This window comes from Nycticebus coucang, chromosome 10 (genome assembly GCF_027406575.1).
Source record: "Nycticebus coucang isolate mNycCou1 chromosome 10, mNycCou1.pri, whole genome shotgun sequence".
Lineage (NCBI taxonomy): Eukaryota > Metazoa > Chordata > Mammalia > Primates > Lorisidae > Nycticebus > Nycticebus coucang.
The window spans coordinates 63177385-63199452 of record NC_069789.1 but is presented as its reverse complement, the minus strand read 5'-3'; positions in this window follow the sequence as shown (position 1 = coordinate 63199452).

Sequence of the window (22068 nt, the reverse complement as noted above, 5' to 3'; positions counted from 1 at the left end):
GGGCACTCAGGCGACCCTTTTCTCCTCTGTCCCGCGCACCAGAGTCAGCACTGAGCGGCTGCAGTTTGTGCTGGGTCCACACCCCTTAAGAGATCCCCCAAGAATCAGAACTCTTGGGGGATGGGCCCCCAGACCCGGATTGGGAGTGGGGCGGGGGGAAGCTAGAGTTTCATTCAGTTTCACGCAATACTACGGTCCGGGGAGGGCTCCTGCACTGCACCGCAGGGAAGTGCCGCCAAGGCTTGATTTCCCCTCAGCGGAGTGCCCTCTCCTTGCTCACGTGTCCCAGAGTCAGCGCTGACCTGACGCAGCTCAGGCACTGTGCACTCCCCTCGAGAAATCACCCAAGGAGCCGAACTCCTGGGGGATAGGCCCTCAGACCCCGAGTGAGAGTAGGGGTTCTCAGCTCTCAGCGGGGAGGCCAGAGTCTTATTCAGTCTTGGGCCCCGTATGCCCGGGGAGAGTTGGTGCACTGCACCGCAGGGAAGTGCCGCGAGGCGTGACTCCCCCTCAGCCCGGTGCCCTCTCCTTACTCGCGGGCCTCAGAGTCAATGCTACCAGTCGCAACTCGGGGACTGTCCACTCCCCTTGAGAAATCACCCAAGGATCCGAAGTCCTGGGGGACAGGCCTCCAGACCTCAGTGGGCGGGAGGGGAGCGCCGGGGATTCAGGGTTGCCGGCAAAGGATTCCCAAAGTTTTATTCAGCCCTATGTCCGGCAGGAGAACGCCACGGCACCCCAGTAGGGGAGGTAGGTCCAGTTTTTAGAAGGTCTTTCCCGTGGAGTGTAGTGGGAGGGCCTTTAATTTCTGCCCGCTTGTTAAATTGTGGGGCTCCAGAGCCGGTCTCATGGGGGAGGGGGACTCCCGTCCGCTTGGTGGTGGATTTTGTACCTTTTGTTTGCGTCCTTGTGATCACAACTTGCCTCAGCGGTGTTGATGTGCGTTCTTCAGCCTTCTCTCTTGGTGAGGCTCAAGTCCACCAGGATACTTACTAAATTCCTGTCCCTTAACTCTCCTTCTGGACGGGAGCCTTTGTTGAAAGCTGGCTTCAGTCCGCCATCTTGTCTCTCTCCTCCTTGTTTGTATTTTTCTGAGACAGGGTCTCACTAAGTCATCCTTGGGAGAATGCCATGACATCACAGCTCACAACAATCACAAACTCTTGCACTTAAGAGATTCTCTTGCCTCAGCCTTCCAAGTAGCTGGGACTACAGGTGCCCAGCACAACACTCAGCTATTTTTTTGTTGTAGTTGTCATTGCTGTTTAGAAGGCCAGTCAGGTTTGAACCCACCAGCCCCGGTGTGTGTGGCCAGCGCCCTAACCTCTGAGCGACAGGCACTGAGCCAGTACTTAAGTTTTTGAGGAGTCAAAAGTTTTACACAGTTTGGGCACAGTGGCTCACACCTGTAATCCTAGTACTTTGGGAGGCTGAGGCAAGTGGATTGCTTGAGCTCAGGAGTTCGAGACCAAGCTGAGCAAGAATAAAACCCCCTCTCTACTAAAAAATACAAAAACTAGCCAGGCCGTCATGATGGGCACCTGAAATCCCAGCTACTTGGGAGGGTGAGGCAAGAGGATCACTTGAGCCCAAGAGTTTGACACCATGGTACTCTACCCAGGGTGACAGAGTGATGCTCTGTCTCAAATAAAAAAAAAAAGTCTTACACAGACTTTGAACTGCACAAGGATTGACTCTCCTAACCCTCATGTTGTTCAAGATCAACTGTATTACCTTAGGACAAATCAAGACTTGTCATTCTTCAAAAAGTACGTGACAAAGGCAGTGCCTGTGGCTCAAAGGCGTAGGGTGCTGGCCCCATGTGCCAGAGGTGGCAGGTTCAAATCCAGCCCCGGCCAGAAACTGTAAAAAAAAAAAAAAAAAGAATACATGACAAATACCTGGTGAGGCACTGTTGTACAAGCAATCAATAGAGACTACAGTGATGTAACTACTATATCATGGAGTTTCTAAACTAGAAAAGAAGTATAGAATATGTAGGTATATAGAAAATATATATTAATAACTTTAATATAAAGTAGCAAGGAATAAGTGCACAACGTTATTGAGTTTAAAGAGGAAAAGAGTTAGCATGGGCAGAGCAGCCTTACTTTTGACAAAATGACTTTCGTATTTTCAACTTGACCAATAAGTAGGATTTAGAAATACAGGTGGATCTCTTTTCCTCAAGAGATGGAAAAAGCTTGAAGAAAATTGAAAAATGTTAAAAACAAATATTGTCATATTTCACAAAATCTCTATTAAAAGTGTTTTTTTCATTTTGGAATATTATGAGAATAATATAATATTATGATTATTATAATATAATTTTAGAATATAATGTTTTGGTTGCCTGAATTGCTTTTGTACAGTTTGAGTCTAAGTTGGAAGTGTGCCCATCACCCAGTTAATGTGCACTGTACCTTTTAGGTGTGAACTTTCCTCTCCCTGCCTGGCCGCTCCTACATGCTAGCTTTCCTTCGAGTTTTACATAGGTGTTGATTGATAGGTGTTTCAACTTAATAGTGAGTACACGTGGTGTTTGTTTTTCCACTCTGGTACTACTTCCCTTACTGGGGTCCTCAAACTGCAGCCCGTGGGCCACATGAGGCGGTGTGAATTGTTATTTGTTCCTGTTTTGTTTTTTTACTTCAAAATAAGATATGTGCAGTGTGCATAGGAATTTGTTCATAGTTTTTTTTTTTTTTTAAACTATAGTCCGGCCCTCCAACAGTATGAGGGGCAGGGAATTGGCCCCCTGTTTAAAAAGTTTGAGGACCCCTGCAACAGTCTCTAGTTCAACAAAGGTTGTTACACAAGGTATTCATTCATCATTTTCTATGGGTGAGTAGTACTCCATGATACGCAAGACCACACTTCATAAAAGGGGTATTTTGAATAGGAGGCTCTTGCACGTAAAAAAGAGCTCACTAAATGAGAACATGTGGGCCAGTGGCCAATGTGTGGATAGTGAGAAATGCCTGACACTTGTTGCATTCTCCCTTTTCACAGCTTGGGAGAGCAGTGGAAACTAGGAGCAATGACATTCTAAGAAAATTAGGGGCCTCTAAGAGGGAGGAAGATTCTGTCAGAGACTTCAAAAATCATGGTGGCAGAAACTCTCGGGGTCAATATTGATAATAATGGGAAATACTAACATAAAAGTGTTACTATTTTAATATTACTATTGATGGCATTAATATTAGCATTATTAGCAATGGCAGAATCAAGCATCAATATCATTAATGTTAATAACAGTAACAACCTACATCCTCACGTGCCAGCAGCCATGCACTATCTTCTGAGCATGTGCTGTTAGAGCACAGGCAGTGAGCATGTCGTGTGGGAGGGGAGGGCAGCTGGCAAGCCAAATATGCTTCAAAACAGAATAAGTATAGATTATACAGCATCTCAGAGACACTTCAAGACCTTGTATATCCAAAGGCTGACTCAATGAAAGCTTTTCCCAATCCACTTTGTATAAACCAATTGGAGTGATGAAGGTAGAGGGAGCAGGGACAGCAAAGGATGTGTTCATGATAATATTTAATCACAATAGGCTTCCCTCTGCTTGTCACCCTTTCTCTCTCTGCTCAACAATAGGAAGCATTAGTGATCCTTACAACACTAAATCCAAAACCTATCTAATTCTTTAGCCACGAATGGAGCAGGTGATACATTCAAAAGTTTAAGGGGGATGTTTAAACCACCTTTCTTGAATCAACTCACAAATGTTTATTGGAAGATGCAGAAAAAATAGAAACTGTAGGTTTGCCTGGTTTTGTAGAGCTGTAAGCTTTGGAGTGGAGCCTGCGGCTGCGTTCAGGTTTCATAAAGAGCCAGATTTAAGGTGCGTCCTGACAGTTGGCCCATCATAAAACTGACTTCCACCTCCCTTTTGCTAGGCTTACTAGAGAGAAGCTTAAATAAGGAGGACACGAGAGAAAGGGGGTGGGGAGAGGGGAAAGGTGGTGGGGAACTAGGACAGCTGTGGGTCATTAACAATAATCATAGCCCGCCAGCGTGAAAGGAAGCAGAGCGTGCGTATCCCTCTTCTTCCCTTTGCCTGCAAGAAGCCATCTGGACCGGGCAGTTTGGAATAAATGTTAGGAAGGGAATTTTATTATGTTTGACTTCATTTAAAGTTCTAGTGTAGATGACACCTTGGCTGTGGCTTTGAAATTTGAGACCAAAAAGCCCCAAAATAAAAGCACATCTCTGGGTTTGCAGCCCTGTGTTGTCCTCCTAAATGAAAGTTCACAGCAGCGAAGGTGCTTCTGCCCTCACTAGACGTTGGAGGGAGTGTGACTCATTGCAGTGGTCCAGGGCTCTGCGCCGAGATGCATTCTGTTTTGGGTTGATGGGCCAGCACTATCTTTGCTGTCTAGTAGAAATGTTAATATGCTTATAATTACTTCTTCATTTAAAAATCCAGCTTTCCTATTTATTTAGGAATAAAAGAATTTGAAGGAAACATTTTCAAGGAAAAAAAAAAGAAACAAACAGACTCCCAGAATTTGTAGTATAAAATCTTTTTATGGCTTCACTTTTCTTTTTTGTCTACAAAATTCTCTTTATTTCATTCACCAAGTCACTCTATGTGAAATTTACCAAAAGAAAATACTAAGCCATTGTAATTATTCGTTCAATAGATAGAGCAAGACTTTACTGATTTTAATTTGTTTACTATCTTTTAAATTTTTGTTACATTTTGAGGATATTGGAGAAATATATTCAGTTAAAAATCTGTTTGAAGACTTGCGTCTCAGCAGACCAATTTTTCATTTCTCCTTCTACTGAAGTGATGTGTTCCTCTTTGAATGTTGCACAAAATAATACTCCATACACTATAATGAAATCACATAGGAAATGTTGTGGCTTTTTATTAGGGATTAAATTATGCTCATTGTCATATTTTAGAGGAATTTTATTGTGAGTTCGTGTCTAGCTAGACAATAATGAGAATCTAGGGATGTGGTCAGGATTATTCAAATAATATAAGGATAAAGGTGAACACTCCAGTTAGTTCTTCAACTTCTAAGTAACACAGTGCCTCGAAGCTGTTAGCCATGAAAAAACATCCTCAGGACAATGGGTAAAGAGCAGGATTCTGTATTGTGGCATGTAAGATGCCCACAAATTGTCAAACAGGAGAAGCCCAGTTGGAAAAATGTGTAAGAATAGCTAAACATTTAAGCATTCTCACCCAAAAAGAATAATTTTAGTCCCCAAAGGAACTCCATCTGTCTTTTTGTTGAGCATATAATGTGTAGTTGGAGCCAGGAGAATAGTATTAAAGATGAGTAAAGACTGTGACATTAAGAGAGAAAAATGATATTTCACCCGGGAAACAATTTCCTTATAGCAGCTTCTGCTTTATAGTATGCTTAATGTATAATATAACATTTATAAAGGATATAATTTTGCCAGAGAAAGTATATATTCAGTAGAGAAAAAATAAAACAAATATAACGTAAGCTGGATTTTCTTTTAGATGTTCCTTAAATGAGAAGAATAGTTTTTATTGTTGTTTTGGTTTTAGTAGCAAAAACCATATAAAATTTTATTTTCTCTGCTCTGATGTATTTATAAAATTTTTATATTTAGCTCTGTTGAAATTGATCAATCAGGACATGAGGTTAGAAAGCTGCTAACACTGCCTTGATGTTCAAAACCTTTTTGTGTGAAGGTTGACTCAGAGAATTATGTCAGTTAGATTTTTTTCCTCAAGATCTAACTGGAGCTTGGTTTACAAAACTCAAAATGAATCCAACAAAAATAAGCTGAAAAGGGACTAGCTGTCCTCATTTGTCCTGCCGTCCTCTTTTCAAGCTCTTTTTTTTTTCCTTTGGTGGTAAAGTTTTTACTTTGGGGTTTCTAAAATGTCATAGCGAGCTGTATTTACATTTTGAATACCTAGTCATGTGGAAGTTTTAATTCTCTATTGGCACAGCTTTGAATGATGGGTTTCTTTGTGAATGGTCCAAATAGAATATTCTGGACTCACCAACAGCTGATGCTACCTCTTATGTATAAAATGGAAAGAAAAAGGAAAGTCTTCACAGTAATGGAGTGGTTCTGTTGCTGCTGGAATAATTTGTACAACTAAAATAACTGAATCGTTTTTAAAGAAAATGTGATTAGAATCATTTGTTTGGTTCCTGTTGTTGATGTTCTACCAGAGGGAGGACCCTGACAGAAATAAAATGTCATTATCAAAACAAGTTGTAGCAACATGACAGGATAAAAGAAAAAGAAAATCACCTTAAAATTACCTAGGGGGCCTTTCCTTGGAAGGAAAAGGTACCTTGAGGCTATCGGAGGGGTTTTATATAAGGGTAAATGTTTGTTTCTGTGTCTAAGAAGCAAAATATTACTCTGGGATCTGGGGGTTACCAGTGGGTTTAAAGGGGTGATCTTTCTGACTCTGTGAGGTCTATGAAACCAGACCAATTTCTGGGCCTATTTCCAGCCTGAATAATAGCTGCATCCCAACTAAAATAGCTAATTGCTGTAGCAAGAAAACTTTCCATTCAAGCATGTAAGTCCACAGCTGGGGATTCACTTTTCTGTGAAAAATTGCTGTTGAAGAGCCCTAGTCTCCACAATGAGCCCATGTCCAGCCTTCAGGGACATCCTCCCCTGCTCTGCCCTTCATTCCCGCTGCCTGAAATTCACACCCCACTCACTGATGCTGTGATGTTCTTCAGAGAGCCTCAGAAATTCAGCTTCCATATTTTGAACGTGTGGCATTTGCTTAAAAATCACCTCTTAAATGTTTAAATAACACCTCAAAATCTCAAAACAAGGATTTTGATATCCCCCTGAACTTACTCCTAACTTCCTCTTTCCCATCTCAATAAATGGCACCCCAGCCCTCTGATGTCACCTGAAGGCGTCATCCTTGATTATTACCTTTCCCTTATGTCTTACGTCCAGTCCATTACCACTTCCTGGAGTCCACCCATTTCCACCGCTACCGCTTTAGTTAAACTCGTGTCACACCCAGTGTAGTAACTTCCTGCTGGGTATTTCTGCTTCCCCTTTTGGTCTCCATGATCCATTCATCACATAGAATTTAGGGGGACTGTTTAAACATATGCACTATATCATTACTCTTCTATGTTTAAAATCCCCCCAAAGTCATCCCTTTTAGAATAAATCCATCCTCTTCACTAATGCCTTCTCCAAGACTCTACATGAAATTTCTCTAAACTCATCTCTTCAACTTCATTCTGTATTATTCTTCCTGTTGCTCATTTTGTTATAGACACTCTGGTTTCCTGTTTCTACAACCTGCCAAACTCACCTTCTTAGAGCCTGTTCACCTATAGGAATTGAAAGTATCCAGACCAAACATTCTATATGCAGCGACCATACTTTTATCCTTTGTTGTCTAACTTCTGAGCACACCGATGTCAGGCCTTGCTCTCTCTAACATCGCTTTTTCATGCATTATTGTCAAATCTCATGCACTTTTCTCAACTTTCATCCTCCTTTGGCTTTGCTGAAGCAATGGACATTCTTGTATATTTCCATCCTTCAGAAATTATTTCCAAGGCTTTTGGGAGAACTCAGGGGCTATATATATCAGAGGAAACATACCATATTAAGAATTATGCTGCCAGGGCTGCCAGGTTTTATTTTTAGTTCTCTCACTTATTAAATATATGACCTTTAGAAAGGTTCTTATACACGCTAAGACTCAATTCTCTCACCTAGAAAAGGAACCAACTACTTGGTGGTACTTAAGGTGCTTAACACACTGCCTGCCATAGAGTGAACATTAAATAAATGTAACCTAGAATAATTACATGGTTCAACAGGCATCTTTAAAAAGAGGTAGCATTTTGTGTAATCACAAGAAATTCTGAAATCATTATTATTTGGTCTGAGAGGAATGAAAAATAAACTCTTCCAGTGCAGTCAAAACCCATTTACTCAGCCATTTTGCTTTATTATCTCCCTGTATTTCAACTCTAGGTTAAGCACAACTTGCTCTCAAAATAATGCCTTAAACTAGTAGAGGCCAAAGAGCCGAATTTTCCTCAGGCTATAATTGTGATAAATGTAAAATGTGTTCTGAGAGAGTGATACATTGACCCAAATTCACTAAAGTAGTGCTAATTATGCCGTTGTTTTTTACTGTGACAAGTGTTTTGAGCACAGGATTGATATTAGAAACAAACAGAGGTTTATATAAATTGCTGTACATTTAAAAAGTATGTGGATTATGGTTTTGAACAAAACATGTAGGACTAATAATAGTAGGATCATTTTTTTGAAGTCCCAAGAAATACATGGGTAGACAATTACTTTTATTTAAATGATATCTTATAATTGGATAAAAATGTAGTGTTTTTTTTTTTCCATAATGAAAAAGAGAGAGGGTTAACTAACTGTTCAAAGGCTGAGACAGCTGTATATTTACAGGGCTCCAGAAAATCTAAGAGAATGGCAAATGGTCTCCAGAAAGCAGATGGCAGAATACTAGTACACAGAAAAGATGGGAAGGACTAAAATAAAAAGGCACCAGCACTGGCCCGGTGGGGTGGCTCACACCTGTAATCCTCACACTCTGAGAGGCTGAGACAGGTGCATTGCTTGAGCTTAGAATTTAAAGCCCAGCCTGCACAACAGTGAGACCCTGTCTCCACTAAAAATGGTAATAAAAACTAACTGTGAGCGCCCATATAGGGAGAATAAGATAGAGTCAGTCAGGCGAGGGCTGAGATGACACAGCTGGTCTGGCTAGTGTAGGTCCTATGTGACCTTCACCTCATGTCTCCAATTCTTGTTGTTTTGTAAATTCAGCTAAAATCTAGAAGTGTACATATTGAGTAGTTTGGGGCTATTGATTTAGGACATTAACTTTTGAATTAGAAATGTTGTTTTGAGTCATGGGTTATGCCAATGTTTGTTTAAGATAAAGGTTAATTATCATTAGCGTGGTTTTTGCTTTGAACTTTCATGTATAAAACTGTAGTTTTAGAAATGGAAGAACAACAATCCAGGAGAGCCTGCTCTCACTGTTCTCCACAATTGCTGACCTTCTGACAAAGGAAGTGTGGTGGACCTATCAACATCTCTGCATATTGTCTGATAGTAACAGGTGGTTGGACCCTCTACTTCCGAGAACAGCTAAGAGTGGTGGAGCATGCCTGTAGTCCCAGCTACTTGGAAGGCTGAGGCAAGAGGATTGCTTGAGACCGGGCATTTGAGGTTGCTGTGAGCTATGACACCACAGTACTCTGTGACAATAGAGCGAAACACTATCTCAAAAAAAAAAAAAAAAAAAGGCAGTGGCAGTGAAAACTACCCCATTGATGGCTTCCTTGGATCAATTACCACTTGGAATGGAGGGGAGGTATGTCTCAGGGGTTTGAACCAAAATTAAAAAGAAAAAATTTCATACTCTTTGAATAAATTTGTTTGAGGCTCTTAAAGAATGGGAGAGGACTGCTTGAGGCCAGGAGTTTGAGACCAGCTCAAGTGACATAGAGAGGTCACAACTCTACAAAAAATGGAAAAATTAGCAAGGTGTGGTGGTATGCACTTGAAGTCCCAGCTACTTAGGAGACTGAAGCAGCAGCATCTCTGAAGCCCAGGAGTTTGAGGTTGCAGTGAGTTATGATGACACCATTGCATTCTAACCTAGGCAATAGAACAAGACCCTGTCTAAAACACACACATTCGATACACACGATGAGAGGAAAAAGGAATTGATAGGCCATTTTGCTATCCAGAAAAGTATGTGATGTGCTGGCTGAGGTTCAACAAGGACAAAAGGCACCGGTGTTCAGATAGGAACATTCCCCAAGACACCACTTGCTCTCCAAAGTGGCCAAGATGCTTCCAGCTACAACACACGTTATTGATGTCTATTAGCCCATCCAGAGTTTCATCTTTGAATCTATATCTTATCCTTATCTTTTCACTGAAATTTTATTTATTATGCTAAAAAATCATCCCTAACTACCTAATTTAAAATGGTAATATAAACACTGCTTTCACAACACTTTTCTATTTTTCCCTTTGTGATTTCTTTCTCCCACAAGGTCTTGCTTTCAGCTAAAAATAATACAGAAGAGTAGGATCCAGTAATCAATGACATCAGAAACTCCATGGGGGCCAGCTAAGCAGCCACATTCCTGGACCCCACTCTAGACCTACTGATTCAGTTAAATCTCTCCAATTTGAAAGTCACTGAGTTTTTTTTTTAAAAGATTCTTAAAGACTTAAAAATCATTTTTCAAGTCTTTAAGACAACACGATCTATGTGGTTTATTTTTAATCCCTCAAAACACTGAGCAGAGTTGCTGGCATACAAGAAGCAACCAGTAAAGGTTTGTACAGTGAAACAAATGAACAATAGTTGAATTTCAGGCACCAGCATTGTTCTGGTAGTTCTGCCTGTGTGCCACAATAGGCAATCTTTCTACTAAGCAGTATTAAGGACATAGGCGCCTACACTTGGGAACAGCTACTTTCTAGTAGATCTGGGGTCACGGTTAGATAACGATGAGGAGGCTGTTCTTTCTCTTGACTTGCAACATGAGTGGCATGGTAACTCCCCTAAGCACAGTCCCACAGAAAGGAAGAAAACTGCTTCAAAGGGAAAGTATATTCAATTTCAGATTTGAACGGTTGATTTGGGAGTTCTTATTTGATCTCTGGAATTAGCTGAGTACATTTCCATCAACTGCTGCTTTCTATGGGAGGATTTCTGGACAGCTGACATTTTATAATTTTAATCCAAGGAATTCTGTCACTTACTTTTAGCTTCCAGACATATACAATTTAAACTTCTAGGATGACATAACCTGATAGAAAATTTACTAGTAGAAATGTTAGCATAAACCCAATGGCTAATCTTACCTTTGTGTAGCATCTTCTAAATCTTTCAAGCATGCTCATAAATACCCTGGATAGATACCACTGTAAGGTAGAGTCACTGAAGAACAGTCACTGAAGTTGGTTTCAGGGACACAACTGATCCTTTTTGTCTTTTTTAAAATCTGTTATTCATTCTAATTCCCCCTGCCCTTAGCTATTTCCTCAGCTAGTCTCAGTATTTTACCTGGTTCTGTCACCCAAATCTTCATTGCTCATGTCACCTGGACCAGATCACTAGTCCTAGGTATAGAATGTATTGTTTCCTATGCCCAAAAAACCTAGCAGGTACTATGCCTCCTTTTTTTGGTGACAGGCAATGTGAGATATAAGAATTTGTCTTTTACATTAAGGAAGGTGATGCCATACTCTTGACTACTAAAGCCCTGAAAAACTACTGTGTGGAAGGCCCCAGGACCTTCGCAGGATTTCATGGTGAATGTACTGCTCTCTGCAGCACGCATAACTTACCAAGGCCTCTAGCATACCCGCCTCTCCTACTGCCCCTCCTAGGACAGGCTGATGTCATTGATTTAGAGGATCAATATGATGTTCTCTGGGATGTCCAGATAGTCCAGTGAACCTAACAGACATTTAAAGAACGTACTACTCAAAAACTGGTGAATATATAATCTTCTCACCAGTGTACAGAACACACAAAAACAAGTCTCAGCAAATTTAAATAAAATGAAATCACACCGTGTTTCTTCTCAGACCACAGGGAAATAAAACAGAAATCCATTCCAAGAGGAACTTTCAAAACTGCACAAAAACATGGAAATTAAACAACCTGCTGAAGAATGACCTTTGGGTCAATGACAAAATTGAGACAGAAATAAAAAAAAATTAATTGAATGGCAAAAATGACACAAGCTATTAAAATCCTTGGACCCCTCAGGCAATTTAAGCAACACCAAAAATACATTACTAGGATCTGATCAAACTAAAAATCTTCTACACAGCCAAGAACACAGTACATAAAGCAAGCAGACAGCCCACAGAATGCAAGAAGATATTTGCTGGTTATGTCATTGACAAAGGTTTAACAACCAGAATCCACAGAGAACTCAAACGTATTAGCAAGAAAAGAACAAGTGATCCCATCTCAGGGTGGGCAAGGGACTTGAAGAGAAACTTCTCTGAAGAAGACAGGCGCACAGCCTACAGATATATGAAAAAATGCTCATCATCCTTAATTATCAGGGAAATGCAAATCGAAACTACTTTGAGATATCATCTAACTCCAGTAAGATTAGCCCACATCACAAAAATCCCCAAACCAGAGATGTTGGTGTGGATGTGGAGAAAAGGGAACACTTGTGCACTGCTGGTGGGAATGCAAACTAATGTTTCTTTTGGAAAGATGTTTGGAGATGACTTAGGGATCTAAAAATAGACCTGCCATTTGATCCTGCAATTCCTCTACTAGGTATATATCCAGAAAACCAAAAATCACTTTATAACAAAGATATTTGCACCAGAATGTTTGTTGCAGCTCAACTCATAATTGTTAAGTCATGGAAGAAGCCCAAGTGCCCATCCACTCATGAATGGGTCAATAAATTGTGGTATATGTGCACCATGGAATATTATGCAGCCTTAAAAAAGATGGAGACTTTACCTCTTTTATGTTTACACGGATGGAGCTGGAACATATTCTTTTTAGTAAAGTATCTCAAGAATGGAAGAAAAAATATCCAATGTACTCAGCCCTACTATGAAACCAATTTATAAGCACACAGACTTCCATATGAATGCTATAACACAACTATAGGCCAAGATGAAGGGGAAAGAGGAAGGGGAGTGCAGAGGGGCAGGGTGAGTGGAGGGAGAGTAATTGGTGGAACCACACCTATGGTGCATTTTACAAGGGTACATGTTCAATCTACTAAGTGTAGAATATAAATGTCTTATCACAATAACTAAAAAATGAGGTGAAGGCTTTGTTAACCAGTTTGATGAAAGTATTTCAAATTGTATATAAAATCAGCACATTATACCCCATAATTGCATTAATGTACACAGCTATAATTTCACTAAAAAACGAGCAAAATCCCACCAATCACCCTCCCTCTTCCCACCTTCCCCCTTCCCTCCCTCATTAAAAAATGAGCAAAAATCCCACCAATCTCCCTCCCTCTTCCCCCTATTCTTAAGCTGTAACTAGGTTATAGCTTTCATGTGAAAGCCATAAATTAGTTTCATAGTACTGCTGAGTACATTGGATACTTTTTCTTCCATTCTTGAGCTACTTTACTAAGAAGAATGTGTTCCAGCTCCATCCATGTAAACATGAAAGAGGTAAAGTCTCCATCTTTCTTTAGGGCTGCATAATATTCCATGGTGTACACAAAAATGCCAGGAAGGCTATGTTAACCAGTGTGATGAAAATGTGTCAAATGGTCTATGAAACCAGTGTATGGTGCCCCATGCTCACATTAATGTACACAGCTATGATTTAATAAAAAAAAAAAATGAGCAAAAGACATGAAAAGATTTTTTTTCAAAAGAAGATATGTAGGCGGCACCTGTGGCTCAGTGAGTAGGGCGCCAGCCCCATATGCCAAGGGTGGCGGGTTCGGACCCAGCCCCGGCCAAACTGCAACCAAAAAATAGCGGGCGTTGTGGCGGGCACCTATAGTCCCAGCTACTGGGGAGGCTGAGGCAAGAGAATCGCTTAAGCCCAAAAGTTAGAGGTTCCTGTGAGCTGTGTGACGCCACGGCACTCTACCCGAGGGCGGTACAGTGAGACTCTGTCTCTACAAAAAAAAAAAAAAAAAAAAGAGAAGATATGTAAATGACCAACAAATACATGAAAAAAATGCTCAACATCATTATCAGAGAAATGAAAATTAAAACTGCAATGAGATTCCACTTTACCCCTTTTAGAATGGCCATTACTAATAAATCAAAAAAATAAAGATGATACTGGCATGGATGCAGTGGAAAGGGAATGCTTATACACTGTGGGTGGAAATGTAAATTAGTACAACCTCTATGGAAAACAGTATGGAGATTTCTCAAAGAACTGAAAGTAAACCTACCATTCAATTCAGCAATCCTATTACTGGCTATCTACACAAAGGAAAATAAATTATTATATCAATAAAGATACTTGTACAAAAATTTTTTTCATTCTACCAAAATTTTTATCACAGGACATTTCACAGTAGCAAATATATGCAATAAACCTAAGTGTCCATCAACTGAGGAGTGGATAAAGAAAATGTGCTGTGTACATATACCAGCGAGTACTCCTCAGGCCATAAAAAAACGAATGAAATGATGACTTTTTCAGAAACTTGGAGGGAACTGGAGACCATTATTCTAAGTGAATTATCTTAGGAATGGAAAAACAAATGCCATATGTTCTCATTTATAAATAGAAGCTAAATAATGGCATATATGGTCACACAAAGTGGAATAATAGACATAAAAACCAAGAAGGAGGATGGTGGTGGGTTGAGAAGGATCAAAAACTACCCTTTGTGCACAACGTACATGATTAAGCAATGTGTACACCCAAATCCTTGATCTCTCTGCTATGCAATTTATCCATGTAACAAAAAAACACTCAACATCTGAATCTTTTGAAATAGAAAATAGAAAAATTTGGAATAGACAACTGAAAAAGAAAGAATATCATAACAATATCAATTCTCCTCAAACTTACAAAATCTCAGTCTGAAAGACTAGTTCTTAAATTATGAAATACAAAATTAAATCAAGGATATTCCAAATAATTATATAATTAAGGTAAAATTGGGAGTGGTATTGCCATGAGGCTAGACTTACAGATCAAGGAAATCAAATAAGAGGACATGCTGTATAGCAATGGGGCCTATTATAGAGATGACTTTATAAGTCACTAGCAATAGAAATGAGAAATTCGTATCATAAGGGATATAAACTTATATTCCCATTTCACACAAAAATTAATTCCAAGTTGCTGGCATATCTAAATATGAAAATAAAATTTTAAAACATTTAGAAGGAACATAGAACTCTATCTTTACAATAGTGGCATAAAAAATATTTCTGAACCAAAACTTCAAAGAGACAAATAACAAAGGAAAAGATTAGTAAATGTGACCTCATTATGACAGAACATACAAAATGTACTATTTATTTGGGTACAATATTGGCAAAATGTTTAATGTATCAAAGGTCAGTATTTCTCACATATGTATTTTAAAAGGTTAAATATATCTAATAAATACAGAAATCTCACAAACAAAATATGAACATAGATATCACAAAAGAATAAAGAACCCATAAAAATGTGGAAAGATGAAAATTACAATGACATAATTGTTACAGCTGAGGGATAAATATTAAGGATGGTGACAATATTATGAGATGGCAGTCATGTAAATAGGTACTATTTTGGAGAATAATCTGAAATATCTAATGAGTGAAAAGTACATACCTTAGGACTCAGCAACTCCACTAGGCATATCCCCTTGAGAAACTCTTACTTTGTGTTCAAGGAAATATACACAGATGTCCCCTTTGGAATTGATAGAAATAACAGTTGATGACAGAACAATAAATTGTTGACAAGATATTTAAGCTGGAAATTTTGAGACATGAGGGAAATGTTATATGGTTGGAATAGATTACATTAGAATAAAAGGAACTAATAAATTATAAAATCAAGATGTTAGAAACATCCTTAGTGAAGCTAAAGGCAGAAGATGGAGCAGAGATGAAGGCTGCAACCCAGTTCTTAGAATTATTGAGAAATATAGAAAGTTTCCCTTTGGAAGGGAAGATATTAAAAAGGACCACTTAAGAGGGAGCTTTGTACTTCAGAAGAGAAGTTCAATTTTGTTTGCAAAACAATAACATGGAAATTGCCTTGTGAATCAGGACAAGGGTGGAAAGACTATCAATAGAAAGATTTTAAAGAAAATGGAACACAAAGGAAAAAGTCCAACTGAAGTTAATGGAGAAAGGAGAAGCAGTTTGCATGTCAGTTATAGGCAATGCTCCATTTATTCCTTGTTTATTTTCAGTTGTGAAGATAAAGATTTTATAATGTTACAAAACAACCAGAATCATATTTCCAATCATTTCCAATTCTTCGATGACAAATCTTGATGTTATCAATAGTAATTACCATAGCAAATACCAGACTTTGCAGTCAGACAGGTGTGCAATGTCTTTATTGCTTGCATATAATATTGTGAATGGGAAGCTAGAACTTCATTTATCACTTTTGATTAAATTTAAAGATGCTTTATAATAAACTGAAGCTCATGAAAACGAGAAATAACCAAAATTTTTAATTTATTATCTTTTTGGATATCAAATTTGGAAAAAAAAAAACATCAGTTCAGTCTGGAACACTGGAAAGGAAGAAAAGAATGAAGAAAAAGGAAGGAGGGAAGAAAAGAAGGCAGAAAAGAAAGAATGATAGATTTCAGTAAGTCTGTTAGATTGAGTTTTATATTGAGTTACCATTTGGAAGGGCTCCAATCTTTCAAATAAAGCCATGATAAAACAGTATCATAAATTCCCAAAGGATCACATTAAAAACAGGAAAAAGAAATAATACATTGAGTAGAAAAGCAAATAAGATTTGGCTTGTATGAACTTCTTTTGGCATTCCACTCCCCATCCCAGAACTCTGTCCTCTAAGTTGTCACATACTAAAAATGTATCTCCCTTGCATTTTCCTAATCTATAACTCCTAATCTTGAATCTTCCTTAATATTTAAATACTGATTAGATAGACTTCAAATACATTTACTTAAATATGTTTACTTCTTGAACAATAATCGGTTTGACTTACATTTTTGAAAAATTTGAAATAACAATTTTTGAGCTCATGTGCTAGACAATTGGGCTACAGATGCATCACCACATTTTCTGGGTTCAGGCTCACTCTTCCCATATGCAAGTGACACTCAGAACAGGACACATCCTTCCCACATGATTCCTTCCTATAGCCACAATTAATTGTGACTAGAGTGGTCACCCCATCCAAGCAGAGGCAGAATTTGAATTACTCAGAAGTTGGGATTGGCACTGATAAAGCATTCAATTCCTCTTCAGAAAGGAATTTAGAAATGCTTTCTTTGAGGGCATCTTTGAAAAACAGAGAAAGCATGTAAAGGAAGAGATTAAAGTATATGTGGAGGGAGGAATAAGGAGTAGAGAGTAGAAATAAGGAGGGAATCCTGACCAAGGGTGTACTTCTAGTTCCAAAGGCCTGGCTGAATTCCAGCTGCAGAGTTGCATAAAATATTAATATTGTAGTCTTCTTATAGTAAAATTTCCTTTCTTTTAGTGGTGTTTTGCATCTTGTTACTTGAAAACAAGAGTCCTAGTTGTTATAACCACTTTATAGTAATTACTGATCATGTAATTACTAACCCCTGTTCCTACTCAGGCTTCTCATATTATTCATAAACTTCTTCAGTGTAAACTCTACTTTATAATCATGTTAGTGTCCCTTCCTCATCAACCTTCTGTCTGTTCTTCACTTCAAAGCATTTGTTTTCAAAACCATTTATTGAATAAATGCAATGATTGAGGGTTGGAGACCTCGTTCATTAGAGGCTTCTAAGTGTGCAATATTCTTTTTTTACCTCCTCTTTTCTGTCTCATTCTCACAACCTCCCATAAACAGAAACGTTTCCATATTTCTATGTGACATTGAAATGGGAGACAGACTGTAAGCTTATATAAGACATGTTTGAAATTCTAAGTGGTAACTTCATTTTGTTGTGGAGTCTCCTGATTTATGCCCATCTATGAATAAAAGTTCTATTAACTAAGATATAAGTACTTCCTCAAAGCCAACAAAGCATGCTCATCTTAACAAAGTCCATGTAAAAGTTGTCTTCAGGATTTGATCCCCTAAACTGTGCCTGTTGTTCTCCTTTTACATATTCAATCTTTCCCTATTTTTGCTCTTCTTTGGGGCACAGGAAGCTGACCACTGTGGAACACAACAGCAGGTCTCCTTATTAACTGGCTTCTAGCTGAGTTCAAACACTGAAAATGTTGGCCGGAAACTAAAAGGAAGAAACAGGAATAAGTAAGAATATTTTTCTTTGATCTCACTCTGTTTTACCACAGTGTCTAAGAGAGTAGTTATATTTCTCCATGATTACGCTCCTACAGGGAAGCCTCCTTTCACTGGCTCTCTATAAAGCAGTGGTTGTCAACCTGTGGGTTGCGACACCTTTTTAACAATGAAAATACATTGTGGCATTAGGCAAATTGAGAACCATTGCTAAAGCTAATAATTTTTCTTGCTCTTTTGGCTCTAAATTATCAATACTCCTAAGTGTGAGTGATAATTTCTCACTGTTGCTGGTCTATAATTGTCTCATTATATCTTCTTTTCTCTCTTACATCTCTTCATACTTCTATTAAGTCCCACTATTAAAATTCTCTTTATTTCAACCATTTAATAAAGAAGAGTTTTTAAACACCAGGACCCTGACCCATACAATGGCCATTGTCCTTAGGCATAAAAGGAACACTGGTACACATAATAGGTTACAATCTTGACTAATCTAAGTCCCTGTCTACTGAATCAGTTTTTCACAAATGAAACACAGTTAGTTGTATGCTTTAGTTCTTGATTATTTGGGGGAAAAAACAGTACAGAACCCTAAGGTCAGATGTTTTGAGTTAAGTCCTAAACTCATTTGCTTGTTTGCTTTGTGTGTGTGTGTGTGTGTGGTATGCAACATATTAATTACCATATTACCATATTTTCTTTCTCATATGTAAAATAAGGAAGCAGAAGCAGTAGATGATCACCAAGATGTCTTCCAAGTTTTTACATTCTTCGATCAAATTCTTTTTTTTTTTTTTTATTAAATCATAGCTGTGTACATTAGTATGATCATGGGGCACCATACACTTGGTTCATAGATCGTTTGACACATTTTCATCACACTAGTTAACATAGCTTTTGTAGCATTTTCTTAGTTATTTTGCTAAGACCTTTACATTCCACATTTACTAGGATTCACATATACCCCTGTAAGATGCACCGCAGGTGTAATCCCATTAATCCCCCTCGCTCCACCTACCTCCCCCCCCCCTTTCCCCCTTCTCCCTATTCTTAGGTTGTAACTGGGTTATAGCTTTCATGTGAAGGTCCTACATTAGTTTCATAATAAGGGTGAGTACATTGGGTACTTTTTCTTCCATTCTTGAGACACTTTACTAAGAAGAATATGTTCCAGCTCCATCCATGTAAACATGAAAGAGGTAAAGTCTCCATCTTTTTTTAAGGCTGCATAATATTCCATGGTGTACATATACCACAATTTATTAATCCATTCGTGGATCGATGGGCACCTGGGCTTTTTCCATGACTTAGCAATTATGAATAGAGCTGCAATAAATATTCTGATACAAGTAATTTGTTATGGTGTGATTTTTGGTCTTCTGGGTATATGCCCAGTAGAGGGATTATAGGGTTGAATGGCAAATCTATTTTTAGATCTCTAAGTGTTCTCCATATCTCTTTCCAAAAGGAATGTATTAATTTGCATTCCCACCAGCAGTGCAAAAGTGTTCCCTTTTCTCCACATCCATGCCAACATCTCTGGTCTTGGGATTTTGTGATATAGGATAGTCTCACTGGAGTTAGATGATATCTCAAAGTAGTTTTGATTTGCATTTCTCTGATGATTAAAGATGATGAGCATTTTTTCATATGTCTGAAGACCGTGCGCCTGTCTTCTTCAGAGAAGTTTCTCTTCAAGTCCCTTGGCCAGCCTGCGATGAGATCCCTTGTTCTTTTCTTGCTAATGCGTTTGAGTTCTCTGTGGATTCTGGTTATTAAACCTTTGTCGGAGACATAACCTGCAAATATCTTCTCCCACTCTGAGGGCTGTTTGCTTGCTTTACTTACTGTGTTCTTGGCTGTGCAGAAGCTTTTTAGTTTGATCAAGTCCCAATAGTGTATTTTTGAAGAAGCTTCAATTGCCCGGGGGGTCCTTCTCATAAAAAACTCGCCCAACCCAATTTCTTCAAGGGTTTTCCCTGCACTCTCTTCTAGTATTTTTATAGTTTCATGTCTTAGGTTTAAATCTTTAATCCAGTGAGAGTCTATCTTGGTTAATGGTGAGAGGTGTGGGTCCAGTTTCAGTCTTCTGCAGGTTGCCAGCAAGTTCACCCAGCACCATTTGTTAAATAGGGAATCTTTTCCCCACTGAATGTTTTTAATTGGCTTGTCAAAGATTAAATAACGGTAATTAGCTGGATTCATCTCTTGGTTCTCTATTCTGTTCCAGACATCTACTCTGTTTTTGTGCCAGTACCATGCTGTTTTGATCACTATCGATTTATAGTATAGCCTGAGGACTGGTAGCGTGATTCCTCCTGCTTTGTTTTTATTTTTGAGTAATGTCTTGGCTATTCAAGTTTTTTTCTGATTCCATATAAAACGAAGTATTGTTTTTTCAAGATCTTTAAAGTATGACAGTGGAGCTTTAATGGAGAGTGCATTGAAATTATATATTGCTTTGGGTAGTATGGACATTTTAACAATGTTGATTCTTCCCAACCATGAGCATGGTATATTTTTCCATTTGTTAACATTCTCAGCTATTTCTTTTCTTAGAGTTTCATAGTTATCTTTATATAGATCTTTCACGTCCTTTGTTAGATAAACTCCCAAATATTTCATCTTCTTTGGCACTACTGTGAATGGGATAGAGTCCTTAATTGTTTTTTCAACTTGACTATTGTTGGTATATATAAGGCTACCGATTTATGAATGTTGATTTTGTAACCTGAGACACTGCTGTATTCCTTGATCACTTCTAAGAGTTTTGTAGTAGAGTCCCTAGTATTTTCCAGATATACAATCATATCATCTGCGAAGAGCGAAAGTTTTTTTTTTTTTTTTTGTAGAGACATAGTCTCACTTTAAGGCCCTTGGTAGAGTGCCGTGGCATCACACAGCTCACAGCAACCTCCAGCTCCTGGGCTTAAGCGATTCTCTTGCCTCAACCTCCCGAGCAGCAGGGACTACAGGTGCCCGCCACAGCACCCGGCTATTTTTTTGTTGCAGTTTGGCCGGGGCTGGGTTTGAACCCGCCACCCTCGGCATATGGGGCCGGCGCCCTACTCACTGAGCCACAGGCGCCGCCCAAGAGCGAAAGTTTGATCTCTTCGACCCTATTTGGATACCCTTGATCGCCTTTTTTTCCCTAATTGCAGTGGCTAAAGCTTCCATTACAATGTTAAAGAGCAATGGAGACAATGGGCAGCCTTGTCTGGTTCCTGATCTGAGTGGAAATGATTCCAATTTAATTGGCTGTGGGTTTGCTGTAGATGGTCTCTATCAGTTTAAGAAATGTCCCTTCTATACCAATTTTCTTAAGTGTTCTGATCATGAAGCGATGTTGGATGTTATCATAAGCTTTTTCTGCATCGACTGAGAGGATCATATGGTCTTTGTTTTTTAATTTGTTTATGTGCTGAATTACATTTATAGATTTATGTATATTGAACCAGCCTTGAGACCCTGGGATAAAACTGACTTGGTCATGATGTATGATTTGTTTGATATGTTGCTGGATTCTGTTTGTTAGAATCTTGTTGAATATTTTTGCATCTATATTCATTAGTGATATTGGTCTATAATTTTCTTTTCTTGTTGGGTCTTTTCCTGGTTTGGGGATCAGGGTGATGTTTGCTTCATAGAACATGTTGGGTAGTCTTCCTTCTTTTTCTACCTTTTGGAACAGGTTGAGAAATATAGGTACTAATTCTTCTTTAAAGGTTTGGTAGAATTCTGACATAAAACCATCTGGTCCCGGGCTTTTCTTTTTGGGGAGATTTTGTATGGTTGATGTTATTTCCAAACTTGATATGGGCCTGTTCAACATTTCCACTTGATTTTGGTTAAGTCTTGGAAGGTGACGTGCTTCCAAGTAATGGTCAATTTCCTTCAGATTTTCGTATTTCTGAGAGCAAAGTTTCTTGTAATATTCATTAAGGATTTTTTGGATTTCTGAGGAGTCTGTTGTTATTTCGTCTTTGTTATTTCTGATTGATGAGATTAGAGATTTTACTCTTTTTTTTTTCCTGATTAGGTTGGCCAAAGGTTTATCTATTTTGTTGACCTTTTCAAAAAACCAGCTTTTTGATTTATTGATCTGTTGTATTATTCTTTTGTTTTCAATTTCATTT